The 18,891-nt window shown below is 60.5% G+C and overlaps 1 protein-coding gene and 1 long non-coding RNA gene across 3 annotated transcripts in view; one reads left to right on the forward strand and one right to left on the reverse strand.

The window, feature by feature from the left end:
• GSE1 (Gse1 coiled-coil protein) overlaps positions 1-18,891 on the reverse strand; it is a 395,186-nt gene that overhangs the window by 178,073 nt on the left and 198,222 nt on the right. The window lies entirely within an intron of this gene.
• Positions 166-2,850, forward strand: LOC145514239 (uncharacterized). Its single transcript, XR_014059953.1, has 2 exons — positions 166-476; positions 1,581-2,850. It is a non-coding gene; the product is annotated as an uncharacterized LOC145514239 (long non-coding RNA).

The following is an 18,891-nucleotide window of genomic DNA, read 5'->3' on the forward strand; positions in this document are numbered from 1 at the left end:
AGTCTACACCATGGAGTCTCAAACGCTGCTGTGAACCACCTAGGGCAGTCTGAACCACCGCTCCCACCCCCAGGTTGTCTGGGCAGGACCTGGCCAATGACATCAGGCCCTTGGGCGTGGACCCAGGCATCAGCATTTCTTAAAGCATCTAAGACATTTCTACTTGTAGCTGTGGTAGAGAGCCGTTGTTCCAAGACAGAGGTTCTCAGTGAGCCGGGGGTGGGGGGTGGGGGGTGGGGGCAGTTCTGCCCGACCCCTCCCAGGTCAGGGCTTATTTGAAAAGATCAGCAGACATCTTTAGTGGTCACAGTGCAGGTGGCAGGGGCCGCTAGCATCTTGTGGGTGAAGGGAAACTGCTCAACGCCCTGCCATATACCGGACGGCCCCAGCACGGAGAATGATCCGTCCCCGAGTCTGCAGTGCTGACGTCAGGTTGAGGAACCCGGGCGGGCTAGGCCAGTCCGTCCCGTGTGCAGGCAAGTGCCCTTGCAAACGCTATTCCCAAGCTCCGTGCTTGCCCCAAGGGTGCTCCCAAAGAATCTCTGGGTCTCCTCCCTCTCGGGAACCCCTCCTAGGGTGAGGACAGCTCTGCAGAATTGCTTCCTGCAGCTGAACCAAGCCCCTCCCCATCTGTCATCTGACCCCATACACTCACTAGCAGCCCACTTTAGGGGCCCCTTGAGTCTCCTCTGCTCAGACAGCCTCTCACCCCATCCTCACGCCACCCCTGGTTTCCTGAGCTCATTCCCCGTCACAGTTTGGGGTTCTGGAATGCTCCTCGGTTTATCAACATCCTCCTGGGAGTTCAGGCAGCAGGACCATGACCACGCTGCCAGCCCACCCTCCCGCTCTCAGTACCTCCCAAGATGACAGCAGGAGAGGTCACTGCTGGTTCCTGCTCCCCCCACCCCAGAGTGGCCAAGGCCACCTTCACCTCCCACCAAGTTTCCCATCCCCTGCTCATCAGTTTGCTTTCTGAAACTAAGCCCTAGACTTTACGTGACTTTACAGAGAATGGACACTGCATTTTATCCAGGGCTTTCTTCCCATTGTCCAACAGATTAGCAAACGCCTGGGTTCCACATCTGACTAGTCCAGTGGCCCTCCCATGGGCGTGGGTGTCCGTGTGAGGGTGGTTCTCATGTCTGGAGGACAATCACCTGGGGAGTTTGTACAATACCAGCCTGGGGCCCCGCCTTGGTCCAGACATATCAGAAGCTCTGGGGCTGGTGCAGAAGCAGCAATATTTCTGCACCCTGTCCCAGGGTGCAGCCAGAGCTGAGAGCAGCTGCAGTAAGGACTGGGGCCACCAGCTCCCCCAGGCCAGCACATTTGACCTTGAACACACTTGGCATTTCAGGCGAAGAGTGGCGTGGGGGAAGAGCTTCCGGGTCTAGGGGTATGTGCTGGGAGGGAGCCGGGGTTGGGCAGGACACCCAGAAGGGGTAGCAGCACCCCACTGCCCTCGTGCTATTGGTGGCAGGAGGGCTGCCTGTGCTTATCCCAGGTGGGGCCAGCCTGGGCACAGCCAGCCCCCAGGCCAGGAACCAGGTGAAGCTGTGCCTGTGTGTGTCCCACAGGGAAGAGAACCAGATCCCAGGGAGCTGTGGGGTCTGCTGCCTGGCGGGAACTCCTTGAGAAGCTGCTGGAAGAGATTGGAGTGTAGACTTGGATCCAGCAGGGCTACCGGCTCCCTGCGTGAGCGCCCTGGGCTTCAGCACTGTCGTCTCTAACGGACAGGTGAATGCTCGTTCAGCCCTGTGCACAGCCAGGGCTCAAGACAAAAGAGGAAGAAAAACAACCAACTCACTCAACGTCACAGTAACGTGAAGGGCCTTGGTTTTCTCATCTGTACAACGGGCACACTGGGCTAAATGTGCTCTTAGAACGCCCCACCTCTAAACCACCCCTTGGCAGATCCCAGAGAAACCCCACTAAGTACATGGGCACAAAGGCACAAGCAGGGCAGCGGAGACGAGCACTTTGGTCTCCCCAGGGTGAAAGAACGCTGGGTGGGGTTGGGTTTGTGCTCTGAGCCACCAGCAGCCAACTGGCTGTGGGAGGTGGTAGTGATGGGAGCCAAGAGGAACCTGGGAGAAGGGCACCAAGTATAGTTGTTCAAGTCATTTGCTGCACTTGGATGAAATGGCAAATGGTTGCTGAAACGGAGCCCTTGCTCTGCTCATGAAACACACCTGGAACGGGTCTTACCTGCCAGGAGGAAGAGGCACCTTCTGATTTGCACAAAAGGCCCGAATGGGCTGGTAGTGGCTCTCCTAGGGAAGGCTGCTGCCTCCCAAATTCTGCCCTCCCAGTTCCAAATTCCTTTCCTGAGGACAGTCCTCCCCTTCCCCTCTAGGGGCACAGACTGGAACACAACCTGCCAGGAAGGACAGGAACTCAAGTCATTCAAAGGGGTAAATGACTGACACTCATCATTCACAGACAGGACAAAGGAGAGCCCGGGGCAGTGCTGGGATGGGCAGGGTCGTCACCTGGATATAACTTGCCCACCTCCGGACTTGCCCTGACGCTATATTTTCAGGGTCTATTAGTTACAGTCATCACTAGAAACCACCAAGCCAGCAGGAGACAGTCATGGTGTCACATACAGTGGCAAAAAGGAAGTCTCCAGATCCCCCTGGGGCCTGGGAACAAAGGACGGAAAATGACACAAGCAAATCTGAATACCACCTTGCTCTGGAGACAGGAGCCAGAGGGTATGGCCTCAGCCTTTTCATCTGTAAACAGGGCCAACAGCACGGCCCTCTGTCGAGGGATAGAAGGAAGCAAGGCACAGGAGGGGTGCAGGGCAGGGTCTGCTCAGTTCTGTATAAACGTTTGTTGCTATTATTGTTGTTGTTCTTGGGAGACCAGGGAAAACACCAAGCCTCAGATCCTATGTTCTGGGCTCAGGGGACTCAGGGAAGCTCCCTGGGCCCCCATATCTGTCCCTCTGGGGGCTAAGGCAGAACCTCCCCGAGTCTTGTTCCTGGGGTGTCAGGACCTTGCTGGCCAGCTCACAAATGCTGGTGGTCTGGGTCCCTGGGGGTGAGGATCCCACCTCCTACGTGCCCAGAGCGCAGGGACTGCCAGGCCAGGGGTGATGACATGTTTCATCCCCGGGAGGGAGACGATGAGGTCTGCAGTGCTGACCCTCCAGGGGACGGGAGGGGAACCCAAGAAGGCCTGTGTCCTCAGCCCAGGTCAGAGTGGCCTCACCCCGGTGACACCAAATTCCTGGCATTCACGATGGGCAGCTGTGGCCTCTCCGCCCTGCTTCCTGCCTCCCTCACTACCCCCCCCCTGCTCCCACCCCCAGTCCTGCCCAGTCTGGGGTCCTGACCTTTTCCAGATAAACCCCATGGGGCCCCGCCCCCTCCCCACCCCTATCTGGCTGTGGGCGCCACACTCCCGGGGCCCAGGGGCAAACCCAGGGGCCTTTGGGATTAGAGAAAAGACGGAGGTGCAGGGGCCGTCGGCTCCCCTCTGCAGTGGTCCCGGGTGGGCGGCCGGCCTGGGACCCCCACTGCTGAGGCTTGTTTACCGGAGACTTCTGGGAGGAGGCCCTAGGAGCCCCGTTTAGCCTCTAACCCTGTGGCACAGCAGAGAAGGGGCTGCCCTGTCCTCAGGCAGGGAATGCGGGGTGGCGTCCTCTTTAGCCAGCAGTCTGCCCCATGCTCTCCCTTGGAGAGGGGCACTGACAGCCAGGTCTTCCCTCCAGGGCCGGGGTCCTACGACAGTCTCCCACAGTCTCCCGCAGGCAGCAGTTTCCCCAATGACAGATGCTTGATGGATCGGCCTTGAATGCCACTGAGGCACCTCGAGGCTCCCAGACACACACACACAGGGCAGAACACCCCCACCTACTCCCTCTCTCCAGGGTCCCTGGGGATGTTCAGGGGGGTCCGCACCACGCTGGCCTGTACTTCATACCGTGTGGACTGCTGAAGTTTGGGGATTCTGGAGCATAAGATGGGAAGGGCTCACACTCTCTGTGGGTCCTTGCCTCCGGGAATGCCCCCTCTTCCCTGGACACCTCCTCACTGGTCGTGATGCTACGTCCATCAGCTCCAAGCCAGACACAAAGGGGGCTGATTCCCTGTGCCTGACACGCTACGGGGCTGGCGTATGGCACCTCCCAAAACACCGTCCTGCCTTTCGGGGACCCTCCTGCAAGCCACACCTGAGTTAAGTCAAGAGACACCGGCCTCCACCGGACCTGACCAGGGTGAGCCGAGTCCAGATAGAAAGTCGGATATCTAGGTTCAAATCATAGCTCTGTCTGCTAACAACCATGTATATCCAGGCAAGACATCAGTCTCTCTGAGTCTGTTTCCTCATCTGAAAAAATGAGGATGCTTCAAGCATCTCCTTGCAGGGTTAGTGACAATAACACAAATTCATACAGGTTTGTAAAGTGCACAGAGCAAGGCCTGACCCATGCAGTCACCTGCATCTGGGGTGGGGGACGAGCATTTCAGCCCAGGATGAGGAGTGGGTAGCAAGCTGTGACTCCTGTCAGGCAAGAGCTGACTGTGAGAGCTTCCGGGCTTTGGGTGAGGGTCCTTGGGCAACTATGGAGAGGCTCTGAGGGGCAGTGGGCTTCGGAGAGGGCATCAAGCAGGTGGGACTGTCCCTAAGGCCTCCCTCAATTAGATTTGCATCTTCCAGATCAGGTAGGTGGGCGTGATCTCACTTTGCATATGAGGACAACGAAGTGTCAAGGGGGAGAAGGACTTGGGCAGAGTCACTCACAGGAAAGGCAAGGGCCTCCCCTGCCTTTCCTGGCCCCAGACCCCAGGCTGGGAACTGCCCTGTCTGAGCCTAGCCCTGAGGGCCGCCTTAAGGACTGAGGGACACAGGGAACCCCAGTGGTGAGAGCTGGGGCTCCAGGACTCGCCCTGATGAGACTGGCCTCACGGCCCTCCACTGACTTCACCCCTAATTAAAGGGGCCCAGGCCTCACCGAGCAGCCCCCAGCCACCACTGCTCACTCCAGAGCTGGCCCTGGCCTACCTGCAGCCTCCCCCGCCTTCCCGATTCATCGTAATTATCAAACACCTAGAGCACAGCCAGCGCTCAGGGCCCGGGCTTCCTGCACAGGTGATGGCTCACGGCGCGGTGCACACGGCCTCTGGGGGTGGGGGGCTGCGGGAAGGAAGGGACACAGCGGGCAGGAGAGCTGCCCAGGGTTCCCCCCACCAGTGGTCTCACTGCAGAGCTCCCCAAACAGCTTCCCTTCACCCCATCAGCCGTGCTGATGACCAAATCCACAACATTCACCCAATGTGGGGACCGGAGCAGCTGCCTTGCGGTTGGCAACCCACTGCCTCCACTTAAGAGAGGGGGGCCTAGGAGTCTCTGCCTTGTCCGAGATCCTGGGCTGAGGTCTGTGCCCAGAACCACCAGCAGCGTTGGGATACCTCTTGGGGCACCCTGAAGCCTGAACACACAGGCGACAGAGAGAATTACAGCCAAAACACACTCTCAGAAAAGTCAAAGGCCTCCAGCCAAGCCCCCGGTGCCCACAGGGTAGGTGGAGGCACCAAGAGGCCCCCAGCCCCCACATAGGGTTCTCCACCCGCCTGGCACTGCAGAACACCCAGCGGTGTAAACTGGAGAGAAAATGCGAACTCCACGCCTGGGAGACACCCAGTGTCCTGCCCACCAGAAGTTTCTCTCCGACAACGTCTACACTGAGGGTCCCTGTGCTTAGACCCTTCTCTAGGATTCCACGAGGCCATGAGGAGGCAGCGACCACAAGCCTTCATGTGGGGACCACCTGCGACCACCAGAGCCCAGTGGGTCCGGGGAGGGAGGCAGCATACAGAAGGATCTGTCTCTAGGTTGGGGGCTGCCAGCCACGCTCACCTGGGGGACTCTGAAAAATTCCTGATGGCCTGGCCACAGCCCAAACTAACCCCATCACAACCCTGGGGAAGCGGGGGGCGTGCGTCAGCATTTTAAAGTCTCCCAGGGGTTCCCTCAGCCGCCAGGACCCGGACGCTGAGGATGGAGGGAGCGGTGGGTGGCCGGGGTGGGCACACCCAGAGCCCGGATCCCCGCTCACCACCCCACGTTAATTACCCTGGCCCCCCCCGGCACGTCCCAGCTCGCGAAGTCGGGTAAATAAATAAACAACCGTGCTGGCAGGGCCAGCCAGCACCGCCAAATTAGGGATGCGGAGTCAGACAGCTTGACTCTCAAGACATAATCGGTTTAATTGCAGGGCCTCAGCGCAGGCCAGGGTGGTGAACTGCTCCCGCACCCCCATCCGTTTCATTAAAATCCAATTACTCGAGCTGGCCACGGGGCTCCGGCAGGGACAAAGACACATCTCCAGCCAAGGTCGGCCCTGACGCTGAGAGAAGGGTCCGCGGGGCCCAGACACTTCTTCCTCAGGGCACGCGTGCCCGGTCTCTCAGGGAGCCAGAGAGGGAAGAGAGGCAGGCAAGCCCATTCTGATGCCCCTTGGGCTATGGGGGTCAGGGTGGAGTTGATGGCACAGCCCTGGGTTTCCACCTCACTCCCTGTGAGGAAGAGGATGCCATGGACTTCACAGGGGCATCCTGAGTTGCTGCTGCAGATGGAACATCTGTATCCCCCTCACGTTCAACCCACTGAAGCCCTGATCCCCAGGGCAGTGGTGTGTGTGGAGGTGGGGCCTGTGGGAGGTGATGTGGGTTCAATGAGGTCATGAGGGTGGGGCACCCACAATGGGATTCGTGCCCTTATGAGAAGTGAGACCCGAGTGTACAAAGAAGCAGCCACCAGAGGACACGGTGAGGAGGTGGCCCCACCAGGAGGCTGGTCGGCTGGCACCTGCTCTCGTGTTTCCAGCCTCCAGGCCGAAAGGAATGGACGTCTGTTGTCTAAACCCCTAGGGGATGGGGGGCTCTGTTACAGAAGCCCAGGTGGACAAAGACGCAGAGTAAATGCCCAGATGTCCATCAACAGGTGAGCAGACACACGAGTGCTGGCGCATCCCGAGCATGGGACCCCACTCTTGACCCCGACACAGCACCAACAGCAGCATGCTGAGAGAAGAACGCCAGATGTGGGAACTTCTCGCTGAGCGCTTCCCCCAAGGCGAAGCCAGAGGGACAGAAAACAGACCTGTGGTGCAGGGGCTGGAGGGGGGAATGACAGGGTTTTCTGGGTTATGGGGGGAAGGTTTACATCTGGACTGTGCTGTGGTCTTGCCACGATATACATTTCGGTGGAGCTAGTGGTAAAGAACCTGCTTGCCAAGGCAGGAGACATTAGAGACATGGGTTCGATCCCTGCGTTGGGAAGATCCCTTGGAGGAGGGCACGACAACCCACTCCAGTATTCCTGCCTGGAGAATCCCATGGACAAAGGAGTCTGGCAGGCTACAGTCCACGAGGTCACAAAGAGTCAGACACGACAGAAGCGACTTAGCGTGCAGTATGCTTAAAGGCGTGAATGGTGTTGCATGTAAGTTGTGTCTCGATAACCCTGATTTAAAACAAACAAACATGAGGAGCCTGCAAGGAGCTGGCCACAAAGTCAAGCCGTGCAAGGGTGCCTGGGTGCATCCTGGTAGCTCAGACCCTATCCAAAGGGGCTGGAGGAGGAGGCCACTGGGGCTGAGACCCTGTCCCTCAGGGGGCTGAGCTGGGGGCCCTGAGGGGAGGGCAGCAGGAAGGGGGCAACGGGTACTTTGGCACACTTTTTGTCTTTCCACAGTGTTGTTATCACTGTTGTCCTCATCAGATCCTCAAAGCGGCTCTTCAAATCCAAACCCGACATTCTGCAGGAGGTGGGATCAGAGCAGCCAAACACTCTCCTCAGCACAGCAGCAATGTGGAGAGAGCCCTGCCCACGGCAGTGGGCTCAGGAGCTCAGTGTTCAGTGAATGACTCTTAGCCGGGCAGAAAACCAGGCAGCTGGGCTTCAAAAGTCATGTTCTCAAGAGAGGAAGGAGTCACGGCCACGCTCACGTTCCCAATCAATGCTACTTGGCGGGTGTGTCTCTTGTCACCCTGGCCTTAATGAAAACTGGCTTCTCAGGTGACCCCGCTGTGGAGGTGGAGCGGCAGGGCTGATCGGGGGGGGGGGGCCAGGGCTCTCCCCCGCTGCCATGCCCCTGCCACCGCTGCCCCAGCCACCCCGGCTTTGCTTGCCCAGGCCCTTCCAGGCCTGGCACCACCAGGAATGTGGTGGGCGAGGCCGGGGACAGCCGCCTGTCGTCTCCCAAGAGCCTTGGCCATGGTGTGAGGGGTCGGAGCCCCGGCCGGCACGCTGCCACGAGGTGAATCAGGCACCGTGAGAGTCACAAAGACCAATTAAAACGAGAGGATAAACAGCCTTGTGCTCCCCAGGGCTCCCCGGCCAGCTGCGCCCTGCTCCCACCTCACCCCGCAGGGCCACCCCCTCCGTGCCCAGCCACCTGCCCCCGACAGCGGGGACACTGATGCCACTGCTCGGCCTGGGCTCCGGCTGCCGGGGCAGAGGGGGCAGGGGCACCGCTGAGGCCAACAGCTCCCGGATTCTCCACTCAATTGCTTCGAGGAGAGCTGAGAAATTGCCTTTCTGACCCAAAACCGGAGTTCACAGCTGCACTTCATTACGGATTTCTCCAGGAGGCCCTGGGAGAGCCGGCTCGAAAGGGCTCACCTGTTAACAGCAGCTGCGCCTGCCTCTTTCCTAAGCACGTTGGTGGTTTCCTGCCCGGGGCTGCGGGGGCAGGGGTGCGGGCGGCACGGGCCGGCTGCCAGCGGGGCCCCAAAGCCCCCCTTCCCCAACGCCCTGCCAGTCTGCATTAACTCAGCGGATGGAGGGAGGAAGAGGCGCCAGATAAGCGAGGGAGACTGACAGGAAAAGGCCACAGGCCTGGACCTTGCTCTCCTCAGAAGGTACCAGGAGGCAGGGGGCACTGCTCCCCCCCTCAGGGCCCCACCTCCTTCCTTGGGGTCTCATGGCCGCTTCACTGGGCTAACGTGCGCCTGCATGGGGTCTGGGGCATCTCTGGGGACGTGGCAGCTGCTCCATGAAGGTCTCCCCGCTCCTGCCCTCACAGTAGCCTCTGCGTGCGTTTGAAACGCCACTGTTCAACACCCGATGGTTAAAGGGCACAGGAACCAGGGCTGCTCCACTCTGGTCACACGGTAGAATCATCTGGAGGGCCTGTGGAGCCCAGAGCCAGCCACCAGGCCACCCTGCCCAGACCCCCATAACACGTGCACGCATGTCCCCCAACACTGAGGCAGAGCAGGCCCTGAGGGATGGAAGCCACCCCCGAGTCCGCCCCACCACACATCAGCCTGGCAGCGAGAAGCTGTGTGACATAAGGCAAGTAGCTTAACATCTCTGGACCTTTGCTGAAAGGCTGGGTACTGGCTAGGTGCTGACAGCCTCAAAGCTGTGTCTGGAAGGCACCCTGGGGTCCAGCCTGACACCTAAAATCCTGTCTCATTTCTTCTTTCATGCACTTGCACGCTCTTGGCGGTCTGGGGGAAAGGCGGTTTCAGTTTAGCCTCTGCCACTCGATACCTACATGACGCCAAGTGAGCTGAGCCCTGTGAAGCCTCACTGGGGGACCAGAGGATGGACCAGCCTCGCAGGCCACCTGTCATGAAGGGGACACGGGCACCGAGCAAGAGCCTGGCCCTGTGATGGGACAGCAGGCAAGTCCTGAGACCTCACAGCACACCGGGGGGCAGGTTCTTTTAGCAGCCCCGTTCCCCAGACGAGAGAGCTGAGGTCTGGGGAGAGGTCGCTTGCCCAAGGTTAGCTGGTGAGGCTGGGATTTGAACCCTGAATTTTGAGCCCAAGGCCTTGGCCTCTGCGTGCTCCTGTGGGCCTCCTGCTTGTGCCTCATCTTCTCACCAGGGCCACCAGGACCTTGCTGTGGCCGGAGCCAAAGGATCGGGATATACACACGAGGCCCTGGGCCACGAAGCTAGTGGCGAGGGCGGGTGGTGCTGTGCCCCCTGCAGATGTCCAGGAATAGAGGGGCATGGGGGCCCAGGGTGAGCATCCCTATACACAGGGTCAGCACCCGGGGCAGCTGGCTCAAGTCTCAGATGAACAGAGAGGCCCAGTCTCGGGCTGCACTGCAGCAAGCACAGCATCTGACATATAGGGGGTGGGGGGCAGGGTGGAGGAGGGGAGAAGGAAGGAGGAGGAAACAACAAAGAAAGCTGAGTGCCTGCAGAGGGACAGAGGTCAGGCGGGGACAGCAGGTGGGGAGGGAGCAAGGCGGCCGGGCCAGGGGCGCCGGACAGGCACAGACGAGGACACGGGGGCTCCGTGCACTCACCCGCACGCCGGTGCACAGGAAGCCGAGTGAGACAGGCCACCACCCCCGTGACACTCCATGCCCTCCCACCTTCTTCCTCCGGCTGAGCTTCAGGCTCATCAGGGTGGACGGGCACGCAGGGGGTTCCCACCAGGACACAGGCTGAGAACCGACGGCGGGCCGTCTGCTGAGGACCCTGGAGCACCACCTGGCCCGGGCACCCTTCCCGCGCCTCTCTCTCTTGTCCTGACTCCTCGCCCCCTCATTGTGCACCCAGGGGACCGCCCACAACATCGGGAGCTGACGATCCCTTGTGCCTACTGCGTGGAACCAGAGGTCAGAGCGGGTCAGCTCGTTTCAGCCTCTTGGCTGTGCTGCCAGGCAAGTGCTGTTCCTGTCCGCACCTGTCAGCTGGGGAAACGGAGGCCCAAGGCATCGCGGCTGCCGTCTGCGGCCCACGGCTGTTCGGGGCAGACAGAGCCTGAGGCGCTAGGCTGGTGGGGCTCTTGAGCCCCCGCCTTGACTCAACGGGTGAAGGATGAACAGGGGCTTTGGTGTCCCGCGAGAGCCCCAGTCCTCCCGGTCCAACCCCACACGGCTGCGCACCAGGCAGGATGCCAGGCCAGGCGTCCGAGAGCGCCCGCGCTGACAATCACGGGGTGGGTGGTGGTGAGGACATGCAGCTAATATTTACATCACGCTCCCCGAACGCACACCAGGCACTCTTCAAATGCTGGGGACCTGAGGGTTACTCGTGGAGGCGCCAGGCCTGCGTGGGCGGGAAACGCCATTACCTGCCCATTTTACAGATGGGGCGCCCACGGCACAGAGAGGTTAGATAGCCTGCCAGAGACACACAGCCAGCGGGTGTCAGAGCCGGGATGTGAGCCCCTGGGCCTGACCCCGGGGTGTCAAGGTGGGCCCGGGCAGAGCCCCACAGGCCGGCGTGGGAGGCGGGGGCCGGGGGCCCGGGAGCAGGCCGGCCGCCCGGGGCCGGGGCCAGGGGATGCTCTCCCTCCTGCCAGGAGAGGGCCACGGCTGGCACCCTCCCCGAGAGGCCAGGCCTTGCAAGGGAAGCAGAAATCTGTCGTTAGCACGGTGCCAAACCCAAAGTGGCTGCGCCTGAGCTGCAATCCAATAAAAGTGCGACTTGTCTATTTATCATCCTCGGGGCTTTTTATCACAGTGCAGATGGCTGCTACCTTGGGAGGCTCAGCAGCTCCCTGCCAGCCGCCCGCCATGCAGAGCTGAGCTCCACAGAATCTGGGCCCGCACCTGCAGGGGCCGCGGAGGGGGCCACCGGGCCCGGGTCCCGCCCCTCCCTCTCCGCCCCGCCAACCGCTCCCCACGCTCACCCCTCCCCACGCTCAGGGAGCAGGTAGCCCCTCCCCCTCCGCCGTGTCAGCCCAGGGCCGGCGCACCTGGTGCCGAGCCCCTCATTACCCTGCGTGGCAGGTGCTGGGGAGCGGTGGGGAGAAGGCGGTGAGGAGCCCCGCTGGGGGCGGGGGCGTGTGGCAGCGGAGCTCCAGGCGCCCGGAGCCTCTCACTAGGCGGCTCAGAACCACGGGCCCCGTGAGGGCGCCACTGGCGATTCAGGCTGGAAGATAAAGCCTGAGAAAACCAAGGGCGAGGTGTGTGGAAAGACAGCGACCATGCAGCCTCGTGGTGTGCGTGTGTGTTTGTGTGTGTGGGGGACCGAGGAGTTAGACTCTGCCTCTAGGTCCCTGGAGGCTGAGACTCAGCCTGCAGAGCCAGAGGCCCGCTGGGGCCTCCCAGAGACAAGGTCGGGGGTTACCGAACCCCTTTAAACTTTGTGTCCACATCTGAACCCATGTGACTCCCATTAGTGGGAGGGTGAGGAGGGTCCTGGAGGTCAGACCTGAAGCGGGCACTGGTTCTCGCCCCTCCCAGTATCACATTTGTGTCCAGAGGAGGCAGTTTTCCCCAACGCAGAGCCCCAGCTGGAGTGAGTGTGTGTGTGCGCGCTCGTGTGTGCATGCGCACGTCAGGATGCGGGGGGCGGGGCGGGGGAGGCTGAAGGATTCGCCCCATCTAGCCTGTGAAGTCCAGGGGCACAAGGCACCAGGGCACTGCAAGCCACGACCTTTGCCCTCTAGACTGTAGCCCAGGAAACAAAACAACCACTTCTGCCCCACACCCCAAGGTTTCCCAGGTCGTTCAGGGCGTCTGTTCTCCAAATAAACCAGGCTCAGCAGCTGTAAAAACCAGCGGCCTTCTGCATCATGCACCCCAGGGAGCTGGCTGGACACAGGCCTGCTGATCTGGAAGAGGCACCGAGCATCCTTCTTGCCAGCTCTCTGGTCTTCCCCACGGACCCGAGGCTCTGCCTCCCCAACGAGCTCTTCTCCTGCTCCTGAGCTGTGGTTCCTGTCCCCAGGGTGGTGTTGGGGGGGTTACTGCAGCTCAGGACCTTCCTGTTGCCTGGAGAACCCCCTCCTGCCCCCAGAACCTGCTTGTTACCCTTTAAGGCCTCACTCAATTGCAGGAGCTCCGGGCCTCCCGAAAACATTATTTCTGGCTGTCGCCTGGGCACAATCACCCCCTCATCAGAGGAGGAAGCTGAAGCTCAGAGAGGTCAGGGGACCCAGGCGGGGTCACCCAGCCCACCACCTTCCCCTCAGGGCGGGGTCCTCTGTCTTCTGATGCCAGCGCTCCTGCTGTCCCAGCCTCTCCCGTGAGGAGGGCCGGGGGGCTGGGAATACACCCTGCTGTCCACCTTTGCTTCTAAGTTTCTATTTTCCCTCAGTTCCTTTCAGTTCACTCAGCCGTGTCTGACTCTTTGCGACCCCTTGCACTGGAGCACGCCAGGCCTTCCTGTCCGTCACCATCTCCTGGAGCTTACTCAAACTCATGTCCATCGAGTCGGTGATGCCATCCAACCATCTTATCCTCTGTCATCCCCTTCTCCTCCCACCTTCAATCTTTCCCAGCATCAGGGTCTTTTCCAATGAGTTAGTTCTTCGTGTCAGGTGGCCAAAGTATTGGAGCTTCAGCTTCAGCATCAGTCCTTCCAATGAATATTCAGGACTGATTTCCTGTAGGATTGACTGGTTTGATCGTGCAGTCCAAGGGACTTTCAAGAGTCTTCTCCAACACCACAGTTCAAAAGCATCAATTCTTCTATTTTCCCTAAAAATACTTAAGTTCTGGCCTGTAACAATAGCTAACACTTACATAAACATTAACAACAGCAAAGGCCAGATCCAGATCTAAGCACTTCACACACATTTCCTTATTCAATCCCCTCAACAACACAAGGAGGAAGGTATTGGTATCTCTATTTCACAGGCAGAAAGCAGCACAGAGAGGTGAAGGAACTGGCCCAAGGTAACACAGCTGGAGGCAGGATTCAAGTCTGTCTTCAAGCAGCCGCAGTCACACTCTGGCCTGGATGCTGTACTGTAAGACCCTGATGGGCTCGTCTCCAGGAGCACCGGGTCACAGTTGCTTAGACCAAATCTTTGTCCCAGATAAGAGGGATCTGACATTTCTGTGCTCAGACTGTAGCTTTTTCATGGTGAAGACGGGGCATGGGTAATATCAAGTCACTTGTCACCTGAGAATTCAAGGTGGCCAGCCCGCTGGGCAGCATGCCAGGAGACCTGTCCTGGGCCCCAGAGATGGAAGCTGTATCTCCTCTGGACAGAGACGAAGCTGACAAGAAGATGTCAGGGGTCAGGGTAGCCACAAAGAGAGCCCATGTGAGGACGGAGGCAGAGGCTGGAGTGCTGCGGCCACAAGCCAAGGATACCTGAGGCCACCATGGAGCTGGGGGAGGCAGGAAGGACCCCCCCACACACCCAGAGTTTTGAAAGGAACTAACCCTGCCAACACCTTGATTCTGGACTTCTGGCCTCCAGAACTGCGAGAGAATAGATTTCCGTTGTCTCACACGATAACGGGTCGTGTCGGCCCTGGGACACTGATACAGGGGCTACCGGGGTGGTCACAGCTGACGAAGACGCCCCACCTGATGGGCCACCCGCCTGGGACTCCTGGGACCCTCTGCATTCTGAGTCTGAGATCTAGAGCCGTCACATCGCGCCTCTCTCCTGGCTGAGAAATCCTCGATGACCGCTTGGCGCTCACTACTGTGCATCACCAGCCTCAGTTTACCTTGGCAATGGGGTCTAACCTCCTGCTTCCCAATACGCCCGCCACTCTGAATGGGCTCCCATCACACCCACCCTCCATTTGTCCATTCAACAAACGCGTGTCAACCACCAGTTGAGCTCCCACGCTGTTCCAGCCATTGGGGACGTGGCAGGGAAGGTGAAAAAGGTCCTGCCTGCAAGAGGCTGATGCCGGGGGTGGGGGTGGCCAGACCATAAAGAAGCAGACAACACCATGTGGGCCACCGAGGACTGCCAGAGGGGAAAGGAAACCGGGCAGGCAGCCGCGGGGGGCTGTTCTAAGGAGGGGCAGTCAGCAAAGACCTCTCCAGCGAGGTGATGCTTGAGCTGAGGCCTGACCAAGGGAGGCCCTGAATCCTGCAAGTATGTGGATGAAGAGGGCACCAGGCCCCTGGGACTGCCAGCACGAAGGCCCTGAAGCAGGAATAAGAGGCCCAGCGAGGCGCGCAGTGTGGCCGCCTCTTAACTCCAACAGCCGGTGGCGTCTCTCCAACCCAGACTTGCCCCAAGTCCTCCCTCCATTCATTCAATCACTCAGCAGACGTTTCCTGCGCCAGCCACCGGACGGGGCTTCGGCATACGCTAGTGAACAAGACACGGGAAGTGTGTTTGCTGGGGGTTTACATGCTCAGGGGTCAGAGAAGGCGGTTCAGATAAACATGGTGAAACGAGGGGACAGGACGGGGAGGGGGGAAGAGGTGGGCTCTCTGGGAAAGACTCTGCTGGGGGAGAGAGTGGGCGGGCGGGAGCCGATGGTCCAGCAGGAAAGAAGAGCTGCTCTGGAGCCGCGAGGGACTGACCCCCTTTCCTGAAGGGAGAGCCTGGGGGTGAGCGGGTGTGTGAGCTTCTGGGCCTCTGTGTCTCTGCACAAGGGTCTGTGCACGTGTGTGTGTCTGAGGAATCTCTGTGCATGTGTGTGCGCACGTGTCTGAGCTCGTGTGTTAAGGAGAGGCTTCAGTGGGAAAGTCTGGACCCTGAGGCTCATCAGAAGCCCCCCACCCCCACCCGGACACATGTCCAGAATTACAAAGTGCCTCAGCATGGCGCCTGGTGCGTGCATGCATGTGTGTGAGACACAGACGTGTGTTCTCCTCCAGCGAGCCCCTCGGAACAAAGTCCACCCTCTATCTCTCAGGGCCACCGCCATCTGTCTCTCTCCCCCTCCTGCCGGGCTCGGCCATTAGAGCCAGTTGGGGGGGGCACCCCCCTCCAGGCCGGGAGAGGCCAGATGGCAGGAATCAAGGCCTCCTCTGCCCCAAGGGAGGTTGAGCCGGGGCTGCTGCCCCCTCCTCTCAGCCCCCAGCCACCTGGGTCATGGGGCAGGCCACCACCCTCCTCCTCGGCGCCTCCTAGCTGTCCTGACCCCATCCCGGAGCCCCACCGCCAGAGGCCAAATGCGGCTGCCACATGAATCACATGAATCACGGTCCAGGTCACAGCCCCTGGGGGCCCACAGACAGAGAGGCTGCCAAAGAGCCTGACAGCCCTGGCCGGGGACCTCCAGGGGCCAGTGGGAAGGTCAGAGGGGCCCAGCTCCGCCCTGGGCCTCTGGGTGATGGTGATGGCTGGCTCCACCACACAGGGAGGGAGCCTTGGATCACAGGCCCCAGGTCAGGGGTTCACGCCAAGCCTTCCCTGGCATCCCCCAGACAACAAGCAGGAGGCCGCACTTGGGTGGCCCTCTGCAGCTGCTTGTGCCAGCCGACCCCCAGGCCCGAATCTCTGCACGCTGTGGTCAGTGAAGGCGCAGCCCCGGCACGGCCCGCTGGCCTGGGTGCAGCTGAGTGATGTCACCTTTCAGTCCACACACTGACTCTACAGAGATCTCCCCCGGGGATGGTCGCTGTGGCTAACGGTCCTTCTCACGGTCCTTCTCACAGACATTCAACAATGAGGGGACAAAGGCTGGATTGGACACTCAAGCTCTGGAACCAACTGCTTGGGTTAATTCTGGTGTCTTCCTTCCAGACCTGCTGAGCTTGAGCAAGTGAGTTGGCAGCTCCAGGCCTCAGGTTCCCCATCTGTAAAGGGGTGGGACTGCACTTAACCTTGCTAGGCTCCTGCTAGGATTAAATGAGGCAGTGCTTAAAACAGGGTCTGAGCTAATGTGATCCTAACCATAACCCTAGGGGTAAACCAACAGGAACAGGGGCGAAGGCACACCCTCTCCACTCCTGCCCCCCACCCCCGCCCAGACCACTCTAACTGTGGTCTGTTCCTTCACTCACGCATTCCACACACTTTACAGGGTGCGCAGGGGAGTGGGGGGCTCATAGACTGGTGAGGCAGGCAGAGGCAAAAACACAGCATCCTATTCAGGCGGGCACACACAGAAAGAGGAGAGCAGCCCCCGGTGTGCCTGGGACAGATGCCCTCCCCACAGCCTGGGACGGCTACCCCGGGGGCGTAAAGCCAGGTAATAAAAGTCCTAAGAGTAGCTATTATTGATTGCATGCTGTGTTGCAGCCTTTTACACCCAGAACTGACTTAATCCCACAAAATCCTACCCTGTGAGGGAGGTCCTAGTGTGGTCTAGGACACCTGCGGCTCAGAGAGGTTCAGCGACTTGCCCAAGACCACACACACAGGAAGGTTGAGAGGAAGATTTGAACCCAGAGACGGTCCAGTCACTGACCCACCATCCAGCAGGCTCTAGGGGGGTGGTGTCCAGTCTTCACCACAGCTCTCCCCCATAACTACTGGATTCCCAGAGCAGGAAACAAGGGAAGCATAAAGCACCTTTACTTTACAGATGCGGACACGCAGGCCTGCAGAGGGTCAGCGGCAGCTTCGGGAAGGGAGCCCAGACACCTTCCTGGGCTCAGATTGCCAGCAGGCCGCGCCTTCCCCTCTGGGCCCCCTTCCTGGGCAGGGCCCACCGGGCTGCGCCCGCCCCTCCCCAGGGCGGGGGGAGGTCGTGGGTACTGACTCCCTGGAGGACCTTACTTCCTTATTTCAATCCTGGCACCGCTTGGCGGCCTCCAGGTCCCACAGGAGGCCTGGGCCACAGCGGGCTTTCTGGAAATAAAAATGAGGGGGAAAGGCCTTTCCAGGCGCCCAGTTCTCCTATTTACATGTAAAAGGGTCTCCGCGGCCCCTCCAGACCCTCCACCCACCCCACCCCCCTGGCTTCCTCTGGGGGCGGGGAGGGGGTGTTGTTTGGAGGGCACGCAGGGGGCTTCGGAGACCCCCGGCGCCTCAACTGGGAGTCCAGCGGGGGCGTCCGCTGGGAGGGACATCAGATGGCCTCGAGGGGGAGGGGCTGCGGGGGAGGAGAAGGGGGGCGCTGCCGCCGCCTCGTCCCCGCCCCCGACAATGGGAAATTTCATGGGTGTGGTAACGCGTGAGACCCGCCGGCTGCACCCGCGCCCCTCGCCCCCGCCCGCCCCTGCCATCTGCTGCGAGGCCAGAAGTCGCCGGGGGAGGTGAGGGGCGCTGCTGCGGGCTCCGATGCTCCGACCCCGGCGTTCACCTCCTCTCCCTACCCCTGCTTTTCCAGCAGATGTCTTGCCAAGGATGAGCGGGAGCTTGGCTCCCGGGCTGCGCGGCGCGGAGAGGGCCGGGAGGTGCGGGGGGTGGGGTCTGCGCAGGGGGCCCAAGGCCCGCCCACTCTCTGGCCTGCGGGCTCTGCACCCTCCACCAGCCCCGCGAAGGCCGTAGCGTGGGGTCTCAGCCCGGGAACCGGGCGCCTGGCCAGCGGGGACCCTGCCAGGCAGCCGTCCCGCCCCTTGGGCGGGAGAACGGCGCCCACAGGCCCTCTGGGGTTTGGGCCGCCGCCCAGCTGGCCAGGCCTGGGGCTGGAGCTGGCTCTGGGGGACTCCCCTGGAGGTCAAGTCTTCCCTCTCCGGGCTGGGCTGCCGAGGTCCACGTCTTAACCCTCTGGGGCGTGTTTGAATTCTTGCCCCACTGAAGAAAGGAGTTTCCCTCTGCAGCGGACGCTCTGGGTCTGCACTCTAGACAGGGAACTGCCCCAGCACAGGAAGGTCCATCCCCAACTCCTGCCCCAGGGGAGGCTTAGATGCCACCAGTAAACAGCCAGCCAGAGCTGTCCAGACTGCAGGGACAGGCTCAGGCTGGCCGCCACTGCACCAGAGTGACGAGTGATCGATCGAGCTGAAGCCCAGCAAGGGTCAGGACTCTGATAACAGGCCAAGCCAGCTGTCTGCTGTGTGGCCCAAGGCCACTGTCTCGAGTACTCTTGAGCACTTTCCCTATTTGCAAAATCAGGGTAAGAAAAAACTACCTTGCTCAGAGGGCTTTCCTAGTGGAGACCCTGGTTCGATCCCTGGGTCGGGAAGCTCCTCTGGAGAAGGAAATGGCAACCCACTCCAGTAGTCTTGCCTGGAGAATCCCATGGACAGAGGAGCCTGGCAGGCTACAGTCCGTGGGGTGGGACATGATTGAGCGACTAACACTTTCACTACACTTTCACCTTGCCCAGAACTGATGCATGCAGCTACCTCCTTGGGA

The sequence above is a fragment of the Giraffa tippelskirchi genome, chromosome 7 (assembly GCF_054371585.1).
Source record: "Giraffa tippelskirchi isolate mGirTip1 chromosome 7, T2T-mGirTip1v1.2.pri, whole genome shotgun sequence".
NCBI classification, from domain to species: Eukaryota; Metazoa; Chordata; class Mammalia; order Artiodactyla; family Giraffidae; genus Giraffa; species Giraffa tippelskirchi.